Source organism: Triticum aestivum, chromosome 2D (genome assembly GCF_018294505.1).
Source record: "Triticum aestivum cultivar Chinese Spring chromosome 2D, IWGSC CS RefSeq v2.1, whole genome shotgun sequence".
Lineage (NCBI taxonomy): Eukaryota > Viridiplantae > Streptophyta > Magnoliopsida > Poales > Poaceae > Triticum > Triticum aestivum.
The window spans coordinates 41,783,522-41,805,307 of NC_057799.1; the positions used below are offsets into that span (position 1 = coordinate 41,783,522).

General features: G+C 43.4%; 2 non-coding genes across 2 annotated transcripts; both read right to left on the reverse strand.

Moving 5' to 3' along the window:
• Positions 1-17,790: 17,790 nt before the first annotated feature.
• Positions 17,791-17,863, reverse strand: TRNAF-GAA (transfer RNA phenylalanine (anticodon GAA)). The gene has a single exon. It is a non-coding gene; the product is annotated as a tRNA-Phe (tRNA).
• A 421-nt stretch (positions 17,864-18,284) lies between these two features.
• Positions 18,285-18,371, reverse strand: TRNAS-GGA (transfer RNA serine (anticodon GGA)). The gene has a single exon. It is a non-coding gene; the product is annotated as a tRNA-Ser (tRNA).
• Between the last annotated feature and the right edge of the window lie 3,415 nt (positions 18,372-21,786).

Genomic DNA, 21,786 nt, shown 5'->3' on the forward strand with positions numbered 1-21,786 from the left:
AGACGCTGAAGCTCTTGGTACCCTCCGTTTCGCCTAACTCGCCGTGGTTCGACGCCGGCGTCCACCGGAGTCTTCGTGCGCCGGCGAGCTTTTCAAACCAGACATGTGGACCCCGCGTGTCAGCCTCTGTTCTTTTATTCGCGAACCGTTTTCTGTTGGCGCCTTCGGGCAAAATACGCTTTCTCTCTTGCGCTTGCACATTTCCAAACGAACCGTTTTCTGTTTTCTCAGTTAAAACCCTGGAACTTTTCTGTTTCATTACAGATAAGTCCCTGGACAGAAACCCTTATAACTTTTTAATGAAAAGGTATTTTTGAGTGATTCTTTTTCTGACATTCTTAAAATTTTGTCTAGTTTTTTATGGGATTTATTTGAAAAGTATTTGGAAAAGTTTCTGTGCATGTGTTGGTTTTCACGTTAGTACCCGTTTCGTGATTGCCGTAGGTTCCGGGAGAGGTGACGGAGCCGCGAACTTCGCCGAGCTAGACTCCGACTTCTCTGAACCAGGCAAGCATGTTTTGAACATTTGATATGACAGGTGTTTTGCATGTTTGCGTGAAAGTTGGTGCGTGGCATATGAGTGTCGGTAAATACCTCGTTGCTTGTAAGGCAACTACCCGGTTGTTCCAAAGTCGTGATGATCTCTGTTGAGAGATGGCCTAATCATGTGGTGACATGAAGGGCAGCAAGGTGGTACTGTTGTAGCATGCCAGCCTTGCGTGATCCGACTTTCTCCGACGTTAACGTGGTTGGAGCCACGTTATCGTTCTTCCTTTTTTTTCGCATGTTCCAAAGTTGCGATGATCTCTGATGAGAGATGGCCAAATCATGTGGTGACATGAAGGGCAGCAAGGTGGTACTGTTGTAGCATGCCAGCCTTGCGTCATCCGACTTTCTCCGACGTTAACGTAGTTGGAGCCACATTATCGTTCTTCTATTTTTTTCGCATGTTCCAAAGTTGCGATGATCTCTGATGAGAGATGGCCAAATCATGTGGTGACATGAAGGGCAGCAAGGTGGTACTGTTGTAGCATGCCAGCCTTGCGTCATCCGACTTTCTCCGACGTTAATGTGGTTGGAGCCGCATTACCGTTCCTTCCCCCTTCCGTGCTACCACATGTCTCATTGCCAGGGATGCGGTTTAGTAAGTTGGTAACCTCTTTCCGTGTACACACCAAACAGAGAGGCCGGGATGATGGTACCTTGGCCCAGGATTAAAGCCAGTCATCCGGTCAGGGGCCATGGGTGTTTCCGGTTGGGACCGAGAGGGGGGGCACCCCCTTATAGCGCGCGTATAGAAATTTGATCCCATGCTACGCGAGGTTGTAGCCTCCCCGTCTCAAGGTTTTTCTTGAACGATGCTTAGGGTGATCCCTGGCTTCGGATGGTTAAATTGGGTGTGTACTGGTTAGACGTGTTTCATCCAAAACACCGTAGACGGAACTAGTCCCCGTGACTACTGAAATCCGTTGGCTGTGGTTAAGTACAAACTCCGCAGAGTCAATTCTTTCCAAATCATCGTATCCATGATCAAGTAATGAAAACATGATATCCATATCTATCCGCGTGGAAAACCCGTTCCCGGTGAGCAAGCTCAAGTGGTAACCCAGATTTATTGTTATTCTTGTGGATGGACTAACTTTATACTTGTTTCATGCTCATGATAAATTATGTTCCCAAACTGTTGTATTATTGAGCTGTGTTATAAGCCCTTTATGTGACATCGCGCAGACGTCCGACTGTGGCGTGTTTTTGTTTCTTTCATTAAATATAAGCCCTTTATGTGATGTCGCTCAGACGTCCGACTGTGGCATGCACCGTCCTTACTTTCTGTTATAAGCCCTTTATGTGGTGTCGCCTCGACGCCCGACTGTGGCATTATTATTCCGCATTTTCCGCTCGAGGAGTCTTTCAGACACTCGTTTGGCACCAGTATTACTATTCCGCATTTTCTGCTCGAGGAGTCTTTCAGGCACTCGTTTGGCACCAGTATTACTATTCCGCATTTTCCGCTCGAGGAGTCTTTCAGACACTCGTTTGGCACCAGTATTACTATTCCGCATTTTCCGCTCGAGGAGTCTTTCAGACACTCGCTTGGCACCAGTATTACTATTCTGCAGTTTCCGCTCGAGGCGTCATTCAGACCCTCGCTTGGCACCCAGCATTTACTACCTCTATGTCTGAATCGTACTGGTTAACTTATTCATGTACTTCATGTTCGCATTTGTTATATCTTATGTCCGAACTGTCTTGCGAGTACTTTCATAGTACTCACCTGGCTTGTTGATTTGGCCAGATGTTGACGAAGGCGATCTCTTGGATGAAGAGTTTGATAGCGCGTCCGATGCCTAGAGGAGTCCCAGTCAGTCCTGCGCAATCCCGGATTTTGGTCACTTGTTTTGTTTACGCTTCCGCTACCGGCATTAAGTCTTCTCGAGCCTCACTCCGACGCTCGAAGAGCTGTAGTCTTCTGGAATCCTATCACTCGCTTCGCGGTGATATCTCCACCACCGTTATTATCGTGAGTTAGTAGTTTGCCACCCCATCCGCCGTTTTGTTTATCGGCTGGCATGTAATAAATTGTTGGGCAGTCTCTGCTCAACCTTGTATTATATTTAGTACTCCTGGTTTTTTCTTCTGTGACCAAGATATTGTCTATCAGTGAGAAGGAATTCTTCCTCGCTGGTCTGTAAAAGGGATTGGTTTCTCAATAATTATTTTATTGAAAAACCGGTCGTGACAGTTAGAGCTGATGCTAAACTGCTTGGATTAATCGCCAGGAACAAAATCAACCAGCTTAGTCTCATCAGCCGATTTAAACTTTAAAGCCGGATCGTGCTCTGTGCTTGGTTTTTTCAGAGATGTCATATCTGCCGGATCAACATTGTCTTTATAGAATTTCAACTCCTCTGTTGCACAAACCGACTCAGCGTAAGCCGCATCACCTTCCTCACATTCCAACGCAACCTTTCAGCTTCCATGTACTGTGATGGTCCCCTTATGACCCGGCATCTTGAGCTGCAAATAAACATAACACGGCCTTGCCATGAACTTAGCATAAGCCGGCTGTCCAAACAGGGCATGGTACGGACTCCTGATTTTCACCACTTCAAAAGTCAATGTCTCTGACCTTGAATCATGATCATCTCCAAAAGCAACCTCCAGAGCTATCTTTCCAACCGGATAAGCTGACTTGCCAGGCACCACACCGTGAAAAACGGTGTTTGACGGTTTAAGATTCTTATCTGTCAACCCCATGCGACGGAATGTTTCATAATACAAGATATTAATGCTGCTTCATCCATCCATGAGCACCTTGGTGAACTTATAACCTCCCACCTGAGGTGCCACCACCAAAGCTAGGTGACCCGGGTTATCAACCCGGGGCGGATGATCCTCTCGACTCCACACAATAGGCTGTTCAGACCAGCGCAAATAACGGGGCACCGCCGGTTCAACGGAGTTCACTGCCCTTTTATGAAGCTTCTGATCGCGCTTGCACATGTTAGTAGTGAAGACATGATACTGTCCACTATTCAACTGCTTCGGGTGACTCTGATAACCCGACTGTTGCTGTTGCTGATTCCCCTGTTGATTATAACCACCTTGGTTGCCCTGATTGCCTTGATTGCCTTGTCCACCTTGATTACCTTGAAAACCTGAACTGGAGTTACCTCCACCATAACCCGGCCCGTGAAACCCGGGTCCTGAACCGCCGGACGGTCTGTGATCATACCGGAAGAGATCTAAGTTTTTGAATTCTCGCATAATAAAACAATCCTTCCAGAGGTGCGTAGCTGGCTTCTCTTGCGTCCCGTGCTTTGGGCAAGGCTGATTTAGCAGGCGCTCCAGATTCATACCTGATCCTCCACTCCGCGGGGGAGGTTTACCCTTACGACGCTGACTATTACCCTGCACGTTGGTATTAGCCACAAAATCCAAACTGTTGTCCGCTTTGCGCTTACCATTATTCCCATGGCCCACCTGGTTGTGTTGCTGTCCTTTCGCACTGCCGTTGCCGCTATTTTGTGATTTGGTGAGAAAAATGTATGCCGCCTCAACGCATTTCGGGGAGAACCAGCTAGCTCTGGGTTCGAGTGGCTTCTTTCCCTTCCTCGGCTTCTCATTGTCAGACTCGGGATCCTTGGTACTATCAGAGTCGGCATACTTAACCAAAGCTGCCATGAGTGTTCCCATGTCATTGCAGTGACGCTTGAGTTGTCCCAACTTTAACTTCAGTGGCTTAAACCTGCAATTGCCCTCCAATGTTATGACTGCTGAATCGGCATTGATGCGGTCCGATGAATGCAAGATCTCCGAAACCCGGCGCACCGAATGGGTTGTCGACTCGCCTTCTTCTTGGACACAGGCGGCCAGATCCACAATTGACATGGGTTGCTTGCACGTGTCCTTGAAGTTTGTTATAAACCGGGCCTTCAACTCGGCCCATGAACCGACGGAGTTTACGGGCAGACTCTTTAACCAAGTGCGAGCCGTTCCATCAGACATCATGGTGAAGTACTTCGCACACGCTGCTTCATCCACATCCAGCATCTCCATTGCCATCTCATAACTCTCAACCCATGACTCGGGGGGTAAATCAGCGGTGTAATTGGGCACCTTATGCGGACCCTTGAAATCCTTGGGTAACCGCACATTGCGTAAAGCCGGGGTGAGACACGGCACCCCCCAAGAGCTGAAAGCAAGTCCTCGTTCCACTGACGTCGTCGGTTGAACCGGAGTAGGCTGATGATTCACGTACTGCGCCCTAACTCGGCCTCCGACGCGCTCTACCATTATCCACCACATCCTGAGCATTCGCACCACCGCGTGCCGGATTAGGCCGTCGAGAGGCGTCACGGTTTCGCGCACTGCTTGACACAGCTGATTCATCAATTTGCCTGCTGTAGCTCTTGCTCGGGCGAGGGCTTGAATGGATTCTGTCTCGACTATATGAATAGACCTGCTGTTGTACCATAGCGGTTTGAAGGAGATCCCTGGCCCGCCGCGTCTCAACCGCCGCTGGAGACTCGCCCTCCATTGGAATGGCTGCCAATCGAGACGCCGCAGCAATCATGTTATCCAAAGGGGTGGAAAAGTGACCCGGCGGGGTGGGCATGTATTGCGGCGGGTCATGTGTTCGTCGAGGCGGGTCCGTCACCCGTGGCTGATCCGGCGCTCCTGTCCCAGGTGCTTCAATCCGGTTCACTGCTGCCGGGTTGCTGGGTCCTGCTCCTGGCGTGTTGAAGATATTCATTGCTTCATAAATCGGCGGCAGACGAGACCTCCTCCTCCTCCTCCTCAACACGTCGTTCGAAGCGTTCTGATCTAGCATGAGCCGGTAATTCTCTGCCTGAATCCGCTATGACTGGGCATCTAAAGCGGCCCGCTCATCAGCCATCCTGGTTTCCTCAGCCACCAAGTCCCCCTTGGCCTCAGTTATCTGATCCCGCAGCTTTGTGACCTCTGCATTATGCCGATCTTGAGTCTCCGGGGTAACTGCTGTGGTCAATAATGTCGTCCAGGCGTCCAATAAACCGGACAGAACTTGAGCCGGCCGGCGCGCGAGGCCTCCGGCCCCGGCTGCCGATCCGGAAGTCATCGCTACTACAGTTGAAGATTGTAATGTGGGATGCGTACCGGCCATAAAGATCGCAACCCGGTTTGGCGGTTCAAGGGGGTCCGAAATACTGCCGCCATCGGAACAGCCCCTGAACCAGCCATCTTGTAGTTGGTATAGCGACTCGGTCTCGCCGGTGGATGATTTGCCATTAGAATAAACGACCGTCTCACCATCGGACACCGGTTCAGATTCCGCACCATGGATGAATCCCACGAACGCACGCTTCACGGCAGGCTGAACCCGGGCAGGGCTTGCACGCTGAGCCGTTTCGACGAGGTCGGTGCAGATGTCCGGCTCAGGGCCCGGTTCGCCGATCTTGCCAATGAAAACGTGAATTCCTCCAAAGGGACCCGGTACCCGTACTCGATTGAGCCGGCCTCGGGGCCCCAGCCTGCGTCGTCGATGTAGAGTTTGTCGCGGCGACTCTTGGTCATCCGGCCAACCGCGTATCCCTTGAGTCCTTCAAAATTGCCCTTCAAGAACTCGAAACCATCGTGCGATAGCCCCACGGTGGGCGCCAACTGTCGTGGAATTATCACGTCAGATGTCCTAGTGAGAGGACTTAGTCATGGAGCCATCACAACGAGATTAGCTTAAATGGGTTAAGCCGGACAAAGGACACGGGGAGTTTATACTGGTTCGGCCCCTTGCGGTGAAGGTAAAATCCTACGATCCAGTTGTGGTGGAATTGATGGGGTCTCGATGAGCAGGGAGCGAATCCGCTTTACCTATCTCTCGAGTTGTTGTTTCTTGTCCCTGAACCGTCGCCGGGTCGTCCCTTTATATAGACGGGTGGACGCCCGACGGTTTACAGAATACCGAGGTCGGCTCATACACGTGTCCGGCTCGGTTTCTACCTTTCCCTATCTTACAACACAGGTTACATATCTCATGGCGGTTTATGTCTATGGGCCCTAATCCGCCCTGGGGCTTTGGGCCTCTAAGTCTCTGTAGTAAAACGCCATATTCCTTGTCTTCATGGGCTTCAATATGGATAATCATAACCCGGCCCCTCCTGGGCGGTTTATACTCAGTAGTTATATCCCCAACACACATACCCTTTCTTCTCACAAATGTGAAATTCCGGAACTCTGTGTGTAATTGTTGCAACAACGATAGGGACTCCGCCGAGGGCTCCCTGGTAGGTTCTAGTCTCTCTTTATACTGCGACTGGAGCAAGGCGTAATGGGCTGTGTGGTATGTTGATCAAGGAGGTGCTGCATTGGCTGTAACTGCAAGAGGTCTTGAGACAGAAATTATGCCATTATTGCTTCTTTCATTTAAAAGCTTGAGTCGGTTCTATCTAGCTAAGTTATTCAATAAAGTAGATCAAAGTGTGTGATGCTTGTGAGTTTGGCAACTACTATATACGATACTTATAACAATACTTGATACTTGATTTATGACTTCCTCTACCTAGACCCACACCTACTTTGAATTTAACTTAACGAAGCAGCGGATCGAATAAAAAGGGACTACATTCCAATCCTACTTACCAGAATAAATAGTTGTATGGCATTCGAACCCCACCTTCATGGTTGTATTATAATTAGCTGGAAATGTATGACCTAAGCTTCTCAACAAGCATTCACTCAACAGAGCACTTAATGAGTTTTCTAATGGCTTGAAAGACTACTATGTTTCTTTTAAGCTTAGTTGCAAAAGAAAAGCAAAGGGGAATGCGGGTCCATTTCGTAACGCTTACGGTGATAAAGAAAAGTAACTCCCATCCGCATGAGAGGCATCGCTATCGGGCCGGGCCTCGATTCCTTTCCTTGTCTCCATTCTGATTGATTCGCTTCTTCGCGCAAGCACTTGGTTCGCCCCTTACTATAACCATCCCACTCAATCTTTTACACTGATGTTTCTATTTAAATCAACTGTTCCATATAAGCACCGATTCATAATGTTAGACGTAAAAGCACTTGGTTATAGAGATTTTTTTCTGTTGATCAAAATTCCTTAGAAGAAATTGGAAGAAAACTGTAGCGAAACGGTTGAACCTTAGTGAAGTATTTTGGGTTCATTACAACCTTCTCCTATTCAGAATCGGAGAATAGGAACGAAGTAGCTCGCCTAAAGAGGAACTACAATTCTTATTTACTTCGATCAACAAACTAGATTCTCAATAGAGTTGCTTACTACGAAAAGAAAGATGCCCCACCTTTAGTGATTAGATGGATCACTAGCCCTTACTCTCAGTCACTGATTCAAGAACGAATACCGAGACAGAAAAAACCCTTGCTGGTCTACTGCTTGATGGCTTTACATCGCTAAAGAATCCGTAGTGGACAGCAAGAACTCTGAATCAAGAAAAGTACCAAATCGATTGGAAATGTACGCTCCTGTGGGAGTCGAACCCACCGCATAGGTTTGTTCTAGCGAGAGATGAACTAAGGAGCGGCAACCCCTACATCAGTTCTTTGTACCGCCCAGAAGGGCACGAGAGAAAAAACAAAACCAATAAAAGATCAGACAAGACGGAATTGGTAACGTGAACGTCTTTTTGTCTTCTTGCCTTAGTTTCATATAACTCAACCTTGCTTTCCAAAAAAGAAGTACTGATTGAGATTTCCCTTTTATGATGGCTATCCCGTTTCTATTACTTACTGAATTTCTTGTCTACTGGCTAGAAACTTGAAAGGCTTACCACGGGATCGAAGGTAGAAGAACTTTTAGGATTGGCTAGAGGGGAACTACTCCCCCAATCCCATTTTTTCACGGGAACCCAATGTTATTAGATTCTATTCATTCATTCTAAATCTTTTATCATATCGCTTATTACGGCTATCTTTAGAATTTCATTGACTATATATGTTTCTTTCCATATGAGCTATTCCCTTTGCTTTCAATATGTCTTGTGCCACTCCAGCTTTCACTCAAGCCATTCTTTGCCTGTCGACCCTCACTCTTCCTCTTGCTTCCTTAGGAAAGAGCATAAAGAAGGCACTGAAAACAGGTGGGAAAGGAAAGGTATACTTTTCACAGCCGACAGGCGGCGCATTTAAGCCCTAAAGAACTAGCTTCCTGGAAAAAAACTCACTCGATCACCGGCTTTCAGGGGATTCCCCCACTTAAGAATAAAGGGGCATAGACTACAAAAGGGTTACGTTCACTTGATGAATGGTAAAAGGTATTCTATTACATAACGAGAGCATATGAGCGGAATACGATACTATCGAGCTTTCCGAAAGTGTGAGCTGAAATTCCAGGGTAATCGCACCCTTGACTCTATCACAAGCTATTGGAATTGGCTGGAACTTTCTATACCAAAAAGGGATATATAGGGGTTTGTTTTATTGATGCAATAGAGATCTTTCATAGATGGATCCCGATATGATCTTATTGATACGAGAATTAGAATCAAATAAAAGTGTTTTCTGATGCATGCACTATTTTCTTTAGGTTAATCATCCCTTACTTGCATTGATTTAAAGGTCCTATTTCCCATTCCTTGCGGACTTGGTAATCTAACAACCCTTTAGGGGAGAGGATTATAGGACACCATAGCTTATCTGCCTTGATTTCCGAAACCAGAACTACTTTGGCCTTCCCTCAACTGATTGACCTAGCCGACCTATAACTTATGCTGTGTATAGATTGACAAATTGCTGGGTCTACCCTCAGGGCGCCCTATAACTTATGCTGGGTGCCAGGGAAGAAAAGAAAGGGAAAGTGATCTTCTTCAAGCTGAAAGGGAGCCCGGATAATTGAATGAAGGTTGGGACAGAACTCCAAAATAACAGATCCTTTCCTACTAGTTTGCTGTTCCGGTTGGGAAAGCAAGAAATGGGATAATCATTTCCAGTCAATTTCTCCTAGTTTTCCTTCTGGAATTCTAGTCAGACAATCAATGAAATAGGATTTGGATCAGAAAATCAGGAGAAGAAAAGCAACCAAACCATAGATCCTGCTTTGGCCAACCCTCAATTACCAAGTTCTTACTATCTAACCTAGCTTTTTTCCATCTATCTAACCTAGCTTTTTTCCATCTATCTAACCTTTGTCTATGAAACCTCGAATGCCTCTATACAGTGATGAAAATAGGGTTGTACCTGTAATAACATCTCTTGATACCAGTATTCTAGCTTATGGTTCATGTGGGATTCCTTGCTACTTCCTATAGGTCTTCTTTTGCAGATACATTAGCAACTTTGGCCTCTATGATTTTGATTACCGAGGGACTCTGATACCAGTCTTGGTGCAATCGTCAGGTTCACCCGCCTACAGTTTTTGCCATGGAAACTTTATAAGATGAGGATGGTTATGATCCTAAAAGGTATGATGACATATAGAAATTACTAAATAGGTAAAGTCACCACCATAAGCTGAGGTGAAAGATCCAGTTGTACTTTTCAAAACTCTGCCCTATTTATTATCTGTGGTGATAAGTTTTATATAAGATCATTTAACGGGATGCACCTTATCCGGATGCAGATCTAGATCACAAGTAAGCAGTGATGCGCGAGACGGCTCTATCTCTTTTCACAAGTACAAATGGCCATCAAAGATTAGCAAAGCTATACCAAAAATAGGATCACGTAAGAAAGTGCCTATTAGTTTGCGTAGGAATGCCCGTTTTAGTTTACGGAAGAGTGCACGTAGAATAACAAATGGGGTTATTCATGTGAAAGCCAGTTTCAACAATACCGAAATCATAACATTAACATTTATATATTCGAATTTGAGATATATATACCGGACCTGAGTAGTAAGTGTTAACTCATGCGAGTCACTCCTTCGCTTTGACTTCTTGGCTGGCTTGATGCTCAGTCTGGCCAATGGGATGACCCCCTTTTCTCTACTTTGTTTAGCTTTGCGAATGAGAAAGGTTCTTTTAGGCGACTTCTAACCCCATATTCGTACCACTTTCCCACCTATGTATTATTTTTAAAAAGAAAACCATAGGAATCTCTCCGAGGGTAGTAGGTCGGGGGAGCACCTTCCCTTTGCCTTATGGGACCCTCGATCATACTCTTTTCTGATAGCCAGAAAGGAATGACCTAACTTACCACTGAGTAGGCGCCCTTTTTCTTTTCCTTCTAAACTAGCTGCTCTCGCTCTACCAGTTCGTACTGAACTTTCACTTTCATTTATTTCATTTATAGGCGGGCTTGATTTTTTGATTTGCATTATCCGTTGGATCCAAATCCATATCATAATCAAGTAGATAATGCGATGACTGCCTATCTCTTTCGAGAAGGAGTCCTTTTTACGATACTTACTATTGGGGTAGGAAACAATAGCTGGAATCTTTCCATTCGTATACGTTATGAGCTCCTGCTTAAGGTTCTGGGCTACGAATTCCTTCCTTGGTCCCTTCCTTCGCTAGAAAAATTCCTAAACCTACCATCGAGAAAGCTGGAAATCCTACCGGTGATGTGGTAACATTTTGAAATGAACCATTTCGATGATGCATCATTTCAGGAATTTCCTTTCAAAAACGCTCTATTAATAAAGTATTCCGTTCCCATTGCTAAGGGGCTTTGAACACCTCGGGTGCGCGGTTACTCTCGGATGGTTCACGGCAATTCCAGGTAGTTTCTACTAATAGCTCATTTTCCTGTATCGATAAGAGAAATGGCATCATGTCATCTTCCGTAGCCTGAACTATCCAACTGGACTCCGGCTATGCGGATTGCTTTCTTCATTTCAGTTGGGTAATTCGACCGTCCACCTTCCATACAACTTGAGTTGGCTTTGATCGATTGCTTGGTGTCATGCTATTTACTACTACGGTTAGCGAAATTCGTTTATGACACCGATTCATTTCTAGTTGATCCATTTTGTAAGGTTGTTCAGAAGCAAAGGCCTACTACTCTACTAGTAAAGTAAGCTGGTCAAGTCAAAAGAAGGTTCCTGACTATCTAGTAAATGAGTGCACGAAGAAAGGGAATGACATGTTCACAAACTGGTACTTTTCTCCCGGTAGGTATGTTTTACAATAGGCATGTGCGCCATGAAGCAAAAAAAGGAAACATGTAGATAATGTTCTAATGTGCCGCTATTTAAGACAAGTGGATCATCCCTATACTTAACTCACCCCTGTGCTATAAAAGAGAGTAGGTGGAAACATTAACGTATCTTTTTGCTCCGTTCCTTTCCTTGACGTATATGAGCGTAGCGATAGCGGTATCTTTTGATAGAAGCCCACATGCCCACTCTTCTACCCCACCTATCCACATGGGGTATCAGTGGCCTCGTGAAACCGGGGCTACTGCCATTACAATCTGATCGAAGCGATGGCATTAGGTAGACAACAACCTCTCTTGAGCGCCGCCTTGATCGCTTTGTGAATGAAATTCGAGTAGATGTTGTTTCATCCTGCGTATGTCTAGAATCTTGTTAGGATTCGTCTATTCCATGTCAGGAAAGAGCTTCTATAAACTATCGTGATAACCATAGCCTTCGCCCCGTCGAGTGCTATATCAATGGTTCACCAGGCTCAATTCATTAATGGCTTAGGGCCGGTCTTCAGTAAGTCAATCACCGTCGGGTGGAGGGGAAAGCCCTACGTCAAGGTCAATGGATTCACCTACCCCAGTCTCAGAAATTTCTAGACTTTCTTACCTGTGTTCTTCTCAACTAAGAGAAGGGCGTGCATGTACAACAGTGGTATTATCTTCCTTTTTCTTTTTGCATCTTTGAATTCTGGTGTGTTGGTTAGTACCGAAGCCTCTTGGCTAGTACAGAGTTGTGGTTTGATATAGCTACCAGAGAACTTGGAGGCACTCTATGAAAATAAGTATTCTTCATATGACATGTGAATAGACAACTCCTGGTATGCTCATTTCATTCCTCTTGGACCTAGACCTTCACTTTCAAAAGTGCAGAATTGATGTATCAAAGGCATTTCAAAGGAACAGAGGGTCCATCTTTGAAGTGAGAGACAATTGGTTTCATCTGTGTCGTAGGGGTTGTATTCTTAGACCTGCCAGGCGGGAGGAACCACCGTCCTGGGTATTGAGCATGTGAATCATGTTATTTTGTAGGAATAGAGATTCTCAGCCATCATATCTAGTTCACCCTTGGCCATGTCTTCTTCCGAGAATGAGTTGGTTTTGGGAGATCATTAGGTTACTGAGATCAAAGTAGTGAGGCTGCTTGAGTGCCATCGAAACCCATTTGAAATTGCAATGACAGATTGAATTAGTAGTTCATTCAGCACCCGATTAGGTATCTGGAAATAGTTCCTGAGCTCTTTTCTAGTTCATTAATGACCTCAACGGTTGAAATGGAATTGGATCCCGGCTTGTTAGTTAATAGAATCTAAATGAGATTGAATGGAAATGTTGGTAAACCGAGGGGTGCATCATACTTTTCAATAGATGTTGGGGTTCCTAAACCATAAGGATACTCTTTTCATAGAACAAGGCCTGCCAATCGATCTCCTAGGCTATAATCCAAGGGATAGCTTAACATGCATCTCCTAGATGGAAGTGTGCGACAATAACTTTGAGCTCCTGTAGTCTTTGATCCTTGATCTGAAGAGGTGGGCAGCTATGATAAAGAAGCCAAGGGATGAAGTGATTGTGGTTGGCGTGCCACATGGAAACTAGATAGGTGGAAGCTATTTTAGACGACCTTGCGGGTCATCCTAACATTTAAATGAAGCTATTCGAGCAGACAGTGAATAAAGCTATGAATGGGGGTAGCTTTACGAGGCATAATGCCGGTGTGCATTTTTCTTTTCTCAAACTATGGTTGATCCTCTCTAAATCAGACGTCAACATTTCTTTGCAATGAACGTTTATTAGGTCTGGAAAACCTTGTTAGGTGCACTCGTAGGTGAGCTCAAAGCGAGGATTCATGCGTTCTTTCTTCTCAAGAAGATGGAATGATTGCTCGGTATGATATAGATTCTTAGCCAGGGGTTTGGTAGCTTATGCCCCCTAGTTTGCAACGTAGAGCAGAAATGGTTGAAACGACTCCCATTGTGTGTGGGAATTCTGACTTGTTCATCGGGAAGTGATCTAGCTCCTGAGATATATGACATTCTTTATCCTTATCTTTTCCTGGTCTTCTTGGCTGGAATCTACAATCTACACCTCTCCAAACACAAACGCAATATCTTGAGTACCCGGAACCATGTTCAGTGCTGCAAAAGCGCAGCTGTAGCCCCCTAGAATCTTCGGCTCCTCGTTTTTATTCAATTATGAAATGACACATTTTGATGGAGATTTGTAGCATCATTCAAGTAAATACAAATTGAGATCATAGAAACATGAGCTTGTGATATAGCTACACCTAATTCCAGACCGATTAATGCTAGAACTATAAATAAGGGACCAATATCTCCTATGAAATAGAAAATATTATTCAGAAATAGCATAGTCCAAGCAAACCCACTTAAAATCTTTACTAAACTATGACCGGCCAACATATTAGCAAATACACGTATTCCTAAGCTTAATGCACGAAAACAATAAGATATTAGCTCAAGGAGTACTAAGAAAGGTGCTAACGGCAGTGGGACTCCCGCACGTAATAAGAAGCTAAAAAATGAAGCCCATGTCTTTGAAATCTAATGATCGTAATGCCTATAAAAGTGGAAAATGAAAGAGCCAAAGTAATGAGAAAATGACTTATCACTGTGAAGCTAAAGGGTATCATACCCTGGGGATTACGAAATAACAAAAAAGTAAAAGTGACCGAGATGCAAGGGAAAAACTTTTGTTTCACATTTTCGGAAAGACCACCTATTTGTTCATTTACCAGGTTCATCACGAAATCATAAATAAGCTCGACCAAGGATTGCCATGCATTTGGCACTGACTTTCCACCTCCCTTTTTCGTAACCACAAAAAACAGAAAAATGACCAAAACGACAGTGAGTAGCATATACAAGACTGCATTTGTAAATGTCAAATAAAAGTTGCCCACATGAAGATCAATTATTGGGTAAATGGCAAAATGATCCAATGGGGTATTAGGGTAGGCACGAGGCAGATTCTGGATAAAATTATCCATACCACCACCCGCCCGAATATCCTCTAATATGCCCTGCCAAGCTTCGCCATTTCGGTGGCGGGCTCCCAATACTGTTCTAGCTAAATTGACTGCTCCCTGTTCAGACTCATTTTGGCCCAAATACCTTTCTATTTGTAAAACTATTATGACGCCGGCAATTCACTCAGGCATTGGCGTTATATCCAAGTTTGGCGTTATATCAAAGTTCTGAGAGATGTTGGTTGGGAAAAAATCATGTAGATCGGGAAGACGGGAACACTTACTACGAATTGGTTGATTCGTTGTGATAGCAGCAAATAGCATATTTCTATCCTTCATATCCGTAGAAAGAAATCTCATCTCTAGGTAACTCCATCTTTTTCAGCTCTGCTCCCGAAAAGATAAAGGAGACTGAGATAGGGGTTGTCCTTGGTTTTTCCAAGGAAAGCCTGATTTAGCATGTAACGTGAACATGAGCGAACACCCACACAATCTCGATTTGAAGAAAAAGTACCATACCATTGTCGTTTTTAGGGCGAAAAAGAATGGGTCATCTTTGTCAATTGATAACTGAGTGAGAGAAGACAATCACGTTCTTAAAGTGGTCGGTTCGCTGGATTCACAACCTTCCCCTATTGGTCGGCTGCCCGTGAAACACATAGGCTCCTATCGCATTTATCGATCGAGAATGGTCTCATCACAGAAACACTTTCTATATGTTATTTCGAGATTTGAAGAAGCAAGCAAGTTTATAGGGCATATAGCTGTTTTTTTGTAGGGCGAGCCAAGATCTTATCTTATTTGCAGGTCGTATAAATGAAATGATTGGAAAAATCATATAGAATTTGGAGGTGTGTAGTTTCTTACGGGGCTGGCTCACAATACAACAATTATCGCTACTGATTCCAGATAGAATGTTGATACCGGTGGAAAAGCACTTCTTTCTATGTATAGGGCAGTGAACTAAAAAAAGTGTCCTTTCTCGAGACATAACATTGTATAAGTCAACCCAAGTCGCTTCTTCATCTCCAGGAATCCGATAAGGTACTTTTGGAACACTAATGGGCATATTAGATTAATATTATTATATTTAAGTAAGAAAACTACACTTTAATATATAAACATAAGAATGGAAGAGAAAGAAAGAACCTGAGAAGAGCTTAGTTGGAACTCTTTACCGGGATCATAGGGGCTATGCTCCCCTCTCTCTGTCTCAGTCCCAGCCAACGGCATAGCAACACCTATTCTTCCTTCTGATGCAGCCTTCCTGGATCCATAATTTGGCTTCCTCGTTTATTGATTGCTTGCAATCGCCACAACACCATTGAGTGAGCGTCATAGAATCCTCTAGGCGTGAAGTAGAAGTTCTTCGAACCTTGATTGTGTGTGTTCGTGCCCACTCCAATAGAGCATTTGGCCCTGTGAGCTTTGACTACGAAAGCTACCTATGTAAATCAGTATAGCCACTAGAGGGATTGGAATAGGTATATTCCTTCTCAGACAGTACTTTAAGACAAACACGGTTCACAAGGTGGATTTTCTATCTATTAGTTGACTACGGAGCTTCTTCGTCCCGACCTATCTATATGTGAAAAGCTCTCCGCCAGAATCTTCGTAGTAGTAAGTCGTGGGTTACAAGCTGTCCCTTCCTCAAACCACCCCGCAATAGACATAGGGTTTACCAACCTCAGGCATGTACATAGACACCAGATCATTTTGATCGAGGACCCATTTTTGGAATAAAAAGGATAGAGACCAGACGTAGTCCAATCGGAAGGTGGTGCTTTAGAGAAAGACTTGTGTTCTATAGGAACAGCTGCCTATGTTCACCCGGCTGCCCTGCCTGTCGCAGAATCGCTGTGAAGCATCCATTCTATTCAATTAGAAATAGCATCTATAACTAGTAGTAGACGGTTGCTTCGAGGTCTCACAGGTCATGCTTAAGCGAAAATGTAGTTGTGGAAGTAGTCTTTCCCACTTTGCCTTATGCTCATAGAGATCTATAAGTATCCCTCTTGTCTAAGTAGGTAAGTACGCTCGACCCAGTACTAAACTTTAGCATTAAAGCCAGAGTCCTTCTTTTCATGAATGTTTAGGAAGAAGAGAATCCCTAAGTGAGAATTGAATGCCATCCCATTTCCTAAAGAAAGAGATTTCCAATATACATGAATCACGAAAGAACCAATGCTGTAACTTGCTTCATCTGGCATTATAAGTAATCAATGAGATTTTCTTCCTCGAGAACAAAAAGCTACACGAGGAGAGCCTTGTTTACTGATATGTTACTAAAAGACCAGAGGTGATGGCCTCTGAATTGCAGGGTATGGAAAGTGGGTGTTAATCAACAAGATTATCTACATTTGCGGAAACCACTACTGGAATAAAGTTAGATCTTTATTTCATTTCAAGGAAAAGTTTCAGGGTTTAGCCACCACTCAGACAATAGTGAAAAATCAAACTAACTCTAGGCGAAAGTGCACGGAGGATCTTTGATTCCTCCTACCTTATGAGCCCTTACGAAATGCCATTTTGAATGATGGACAAATCATGGGTGTCGGCGGTCTAGTCAGAGCATTTTGGAGCGCCTGAGCGGGAAAAGTAGGTTGACCCGTCCCGAGGGGGAGGGAACAAACGGGCAATTGAACACCATAGGGCACAAACGAATCGCCAGTAACGACCTGTATATATCAGGCAAGAGGTGCTACTCCGACCCAGAATCCTGCGTGATGGTTGGTCACCTTACCAATAATCTTCTTAATGTTGGAGAAAATGAGGATCGTTGACTTAAATTGGAATTGATACCTAGACTACTTGGTTCTAGCTTGCCACCCCAGAAGGCAACGTATACACAAGTATAGACTAGAGGTAACACTGTAGGGTACAGCCTCGGGTAGTCTTAGGGTTTTCCAAGATATGACATGATCGGGTTATTTATTAGAATTGGAAATAGCTAGACGAATAAGTAGGCTTTAAAAGGACGAATAAAGTAGGCCTTCTAACTCAAAGTACTCCAGCTTAAGGAAAGACATGTAACATTGGTAATCAACGTATGGAATTTCTGCTATTCCGTTCAGGGAAACCACTTGTTATTTCACGTTTTTCCTTCGTTGTTCTTTCCTAGATTTTTTGTTGATGATTCTTCCCCTTAAAAATAGCTTTTCCCTATAAAAAATATGTGGCCCTTTTCTTTCCCGAAAAGGCATTCATTGTTCGTTCTGTGCCAGGAACCATATTTGAACTGGTGACACGAGGATTTTCAATCCTCTGCTCTACCAACTGAGCTATCCTGACTATTTATTGTGCATCATCCTAGTAGAGTACTTGTATCTATGTCAATTAAAGGGACTAAAAAAGAAAAAAGTATTCTCAAATTGGACTTAGTAAATATCAGGATAATGATATGAATTGTGAATGACTTACATAATAATAGGGATTACTTGCCTATACTATAATATGTTCATTTGTATGAATGGGATAAGATCCAAAGAAGTCAGTTCGGATCCGTTTGTGAAAGAGTAGAATAAGAAAGATAGTGAATCTTGTTTGAACCATTAATTAAAAATGGAGGTTGGTACAATAGTTAGGAAGTAAAATGGGCTTTTTATTGGGGATAGAGGGACTTGACTTGAGCCCTCACGATTTAGAAAGTCGACGGATTTTCCTCTTACTAGAAATTTCATTGTGGTCGGTAACATTGGTGAATTAACAAAAACGGAAAGAGAGGGATTCGAACCCTCGGTAAACGAAAGACTACATAGCAGTTCCAATGCTACGCCTTGAACCACTCGGCCATCTCTCCTACATAATCTTATTATTGACCAGAAACTGAGTGAATAGCGAGTTTTCGTATCACTAAAGTACAGGTACAACCGATCACAGGTTCCATAGGGAGTTTGACTTCCTTTCCAATTTCATATTTCTCAACAACAACAGCTTCTCTCATCCCCACGGATCTATTCCAAATTCTAGAATTGTCCCATGTTTCTATTTCGATTGTATGGCGTGGCGTATACACGTTATGCAAACAGAACGTATGGTTACTTTACTCTATTTTCTCATGGCTTGTTAAACCTTTCTTTTTCTTTTTGGATCATAACCAAATAAAAACTTCTCGAGTTATCAGAATCCATAGTCAAATTCAGTCCTTGGTTATTCAAGTTAGATGAAATAGTAATAGTTTGGCTCACATTGGTATACTACGAAATCCAATCTAATTCAAATATTGAATATCTCTCCTTGTCGGGACAATTTAAGCAGAATAAAATATCCATTATTGATTTTTTAGAATCGAATTAGTCTGTTTTTTTGCTATTTCGTACTGTATAATTCCTTTGTTTACGGGATCATTTTCCCCGAGGGTTTCCAATCAATGGGGGCGTAGTATAGGTAGTTAGAGAGTGTAGGCTCCCCTAGCTTGAAGTCATTTTACCCATTCTTTGAGAGTGTAGGTTTTCTTTTTCCGTACCGTAATAGAAGAGCTCAGAAGAAAGACCTAATTATATAAAAACACGACCATTCAAGCTAAAGATCAGAGGATCCGTAATAGGACTCTCATAGACTTGTTGGGAAATAGAAAATTTGGAATCGGCTTTTCTTTTGCGCTAAAAAAACTTGAGGCCTTATTATATGGCATATCCATACTTTAATAACCTAGTGCCTGATCTATTGGAAGCAATATTTACTGTCAGATAGAGAGATGCTGACAGGAAAAAGGATGGTATTTACTTATTCTCAAGAATATATAGAAAGGGAAAAGCTTAATAGCCACTATTGATCCCCTGAACAGAGCAAATGATTCGGGATCAGGTGCGATGTGAAGAGCTAGCCTAGCCTTTTATGAGAGTCAATTGGGAAGTGGAAAGGCAAAACAATTAGTTTAAGTTCCCGGCTTTAGTCCTCTGTGAAGTTCAGTCAACCATTTGAGTCAATTTTGAGTAAATAGTAAGGCTTCTGATCGCACCATTCATAATGTTGCATCTCAGTACTTGGCATCTTTTTCCCACTGCTGGCTCATAAATTCGCCTTGGTTTCACCGGAATTCGTTTATTTTGTTCATTAATTCATTCTGATAGCTACGCAGAGGTCTTTCCTTACGACTCCCGTGCTTAATACGAAAAGAGGTTCTTGTGTGAAAAGTGCCAACTAACTATCTTCTTATTTTCTGATTGTTCTTCCGATAGGAATATTCCCTTGATCAGCTAACCTGGCCCAAGCATAACAATAGTGCATTTCCCCTTGATGGTACGATTTACATATCTTCTACCTCTGCTACTTCTGTTCAGGAAGGTTAGTTTAGGCACTCCATCCCTGAGGGCTACATCAGCTTATCTTTCTAGAAATCCCAGCTATAAGCTAGATCGGTATAAATAGGGCATTAAGCAGCAATAACAGAGATAGCATCCATGAGTTTTTTAATCCATCCTTTAGCATCGCCTGACTCGGACAAGGTGTTTCCTTCCTTCACAATACCCGTCCAGGGCAATGTAGCTATCCCAATAAGATATGAAAGCTGGGCCACACCTGAGCAAGGAACGTATACATAGAAGTAACAGCAAATGTGCAAGATTTGGACCACTGCCATTTCCTTAAACCATCAATCAACAAATTGAAATAGAGATATCGGTATCTTCCAATCTGCCACAAGGATCTAGTCGCCAGTATCTTTGCCTTCTTCCCAACTTATCCCAGCATTCCTTGTAAGTGTTGCTATCACTATTTCTCCCTCCGGTGGCCTTGAGGCCTCTCGATCAATCGGTGTATCTGCCATAGGACACACCTCCTTCTCTCAACCATCCGAACAAGAAGATTTTAGCACTAACCCTCCTGCAGCTTTCTTTCCGACCGAAGTACCGCTTTTCTGTGCACTACTTTCGAACCGTATTAGGAACAAGAGCTTATGCGTTGCTTTCTTTTCGCAGTACCCGCCCCAAGGGTCATTACTTGATGAAGAGTGCTTCCCCTTTGAGCACCTTATCTTGGCCATCAACATAATTAATCCATCCTGCCTGTCTAGATATTGCTGTTAATACACATTTTTATTGTATGACTATGGCATAGTGAGTTCTGGCTCCTAGCTGACATACTGAATACAGCATCGAAGCGGGTCTATCTTATTCTGATGTAACGATTCCATTGAATATTGTGATAGCACCCTTGATTTCAGCTAGCTATTCGCAGTGATATGCTTGCTCCTCTTGGATTTCATTCCATGATAAGTATGTATTGGAAGTTGGAATGCCTAAAGTATTGGTACATTAGGGTCCTCTTAAGCCTTGTTTCCTTCTTGATCTTACCTTTCCGTTGCTATCACTCGCTCTAGCCTCTCCTGGCCAGAGCTCGCTCTATCAACAACACCCTCACGCGATTGATTCCCTGTATAAGTATGGCTCATATGAGGTATCCTGATCATAGTAATTGTATCATATCTCCTTCTCCTATTGATCTTACCATCCCTCGAGTCCAAGTCTCGGGATGGCGCTTATTAAGGTCCTGTTTCCCCTTGAAAGGATCTTCCAGTTCTGGTATCCCTGAAGAGCATTTCCTAGTATGTATTTACTAACCTTAAACGATAGGAGCCATATTTAGATAGATATCCTATAAATCTATTGATTTTCATTAGCTTGTAAATTCCTTGTGTGAAATAACTCAGAAATTCATTGTGCTAAACTTGTATCTATGCAGTACTGTTTAATGTGGATGAAGTGTTTTTGTTACTAACAACATAGAAACCATGATACCAGTGCATAAGCATGAAAAACTCACTTTGTGATCAGATTGATCAAGGTTGTAGTCATTCGAATTTACTACTTCGTTAAATGATGGCTGTTTAAAGGTGTCTACCATAGTTTGTTTGGACAATCTCCTTAGTAATCAGGTATGTGACCTTCTTATAATCCATGAGATCGGCATGATAGGTGTTAAATACATCCGGTGATGGTGGAGCTAAATCAGTAGGTTTTATATATGGATCCCAAGGTATATACTTATACCAGACAGTACAAAATAACCCTGCCTATACTAGAAAAGCAAAATAACCATACACATACGACTTAGAATTCTCATCAGAAAATGGTATTACTACTTCAACCAAATTGTTTATGATTTCACGTTTCAAAAGGGATTTCAAACCAAGACCGCTATGTGAGGATCGCTGAATAACGTCAAAAGTATCCCTTAAGTAAATATTATCGATAAAAAAATAAACCTAGCGAATC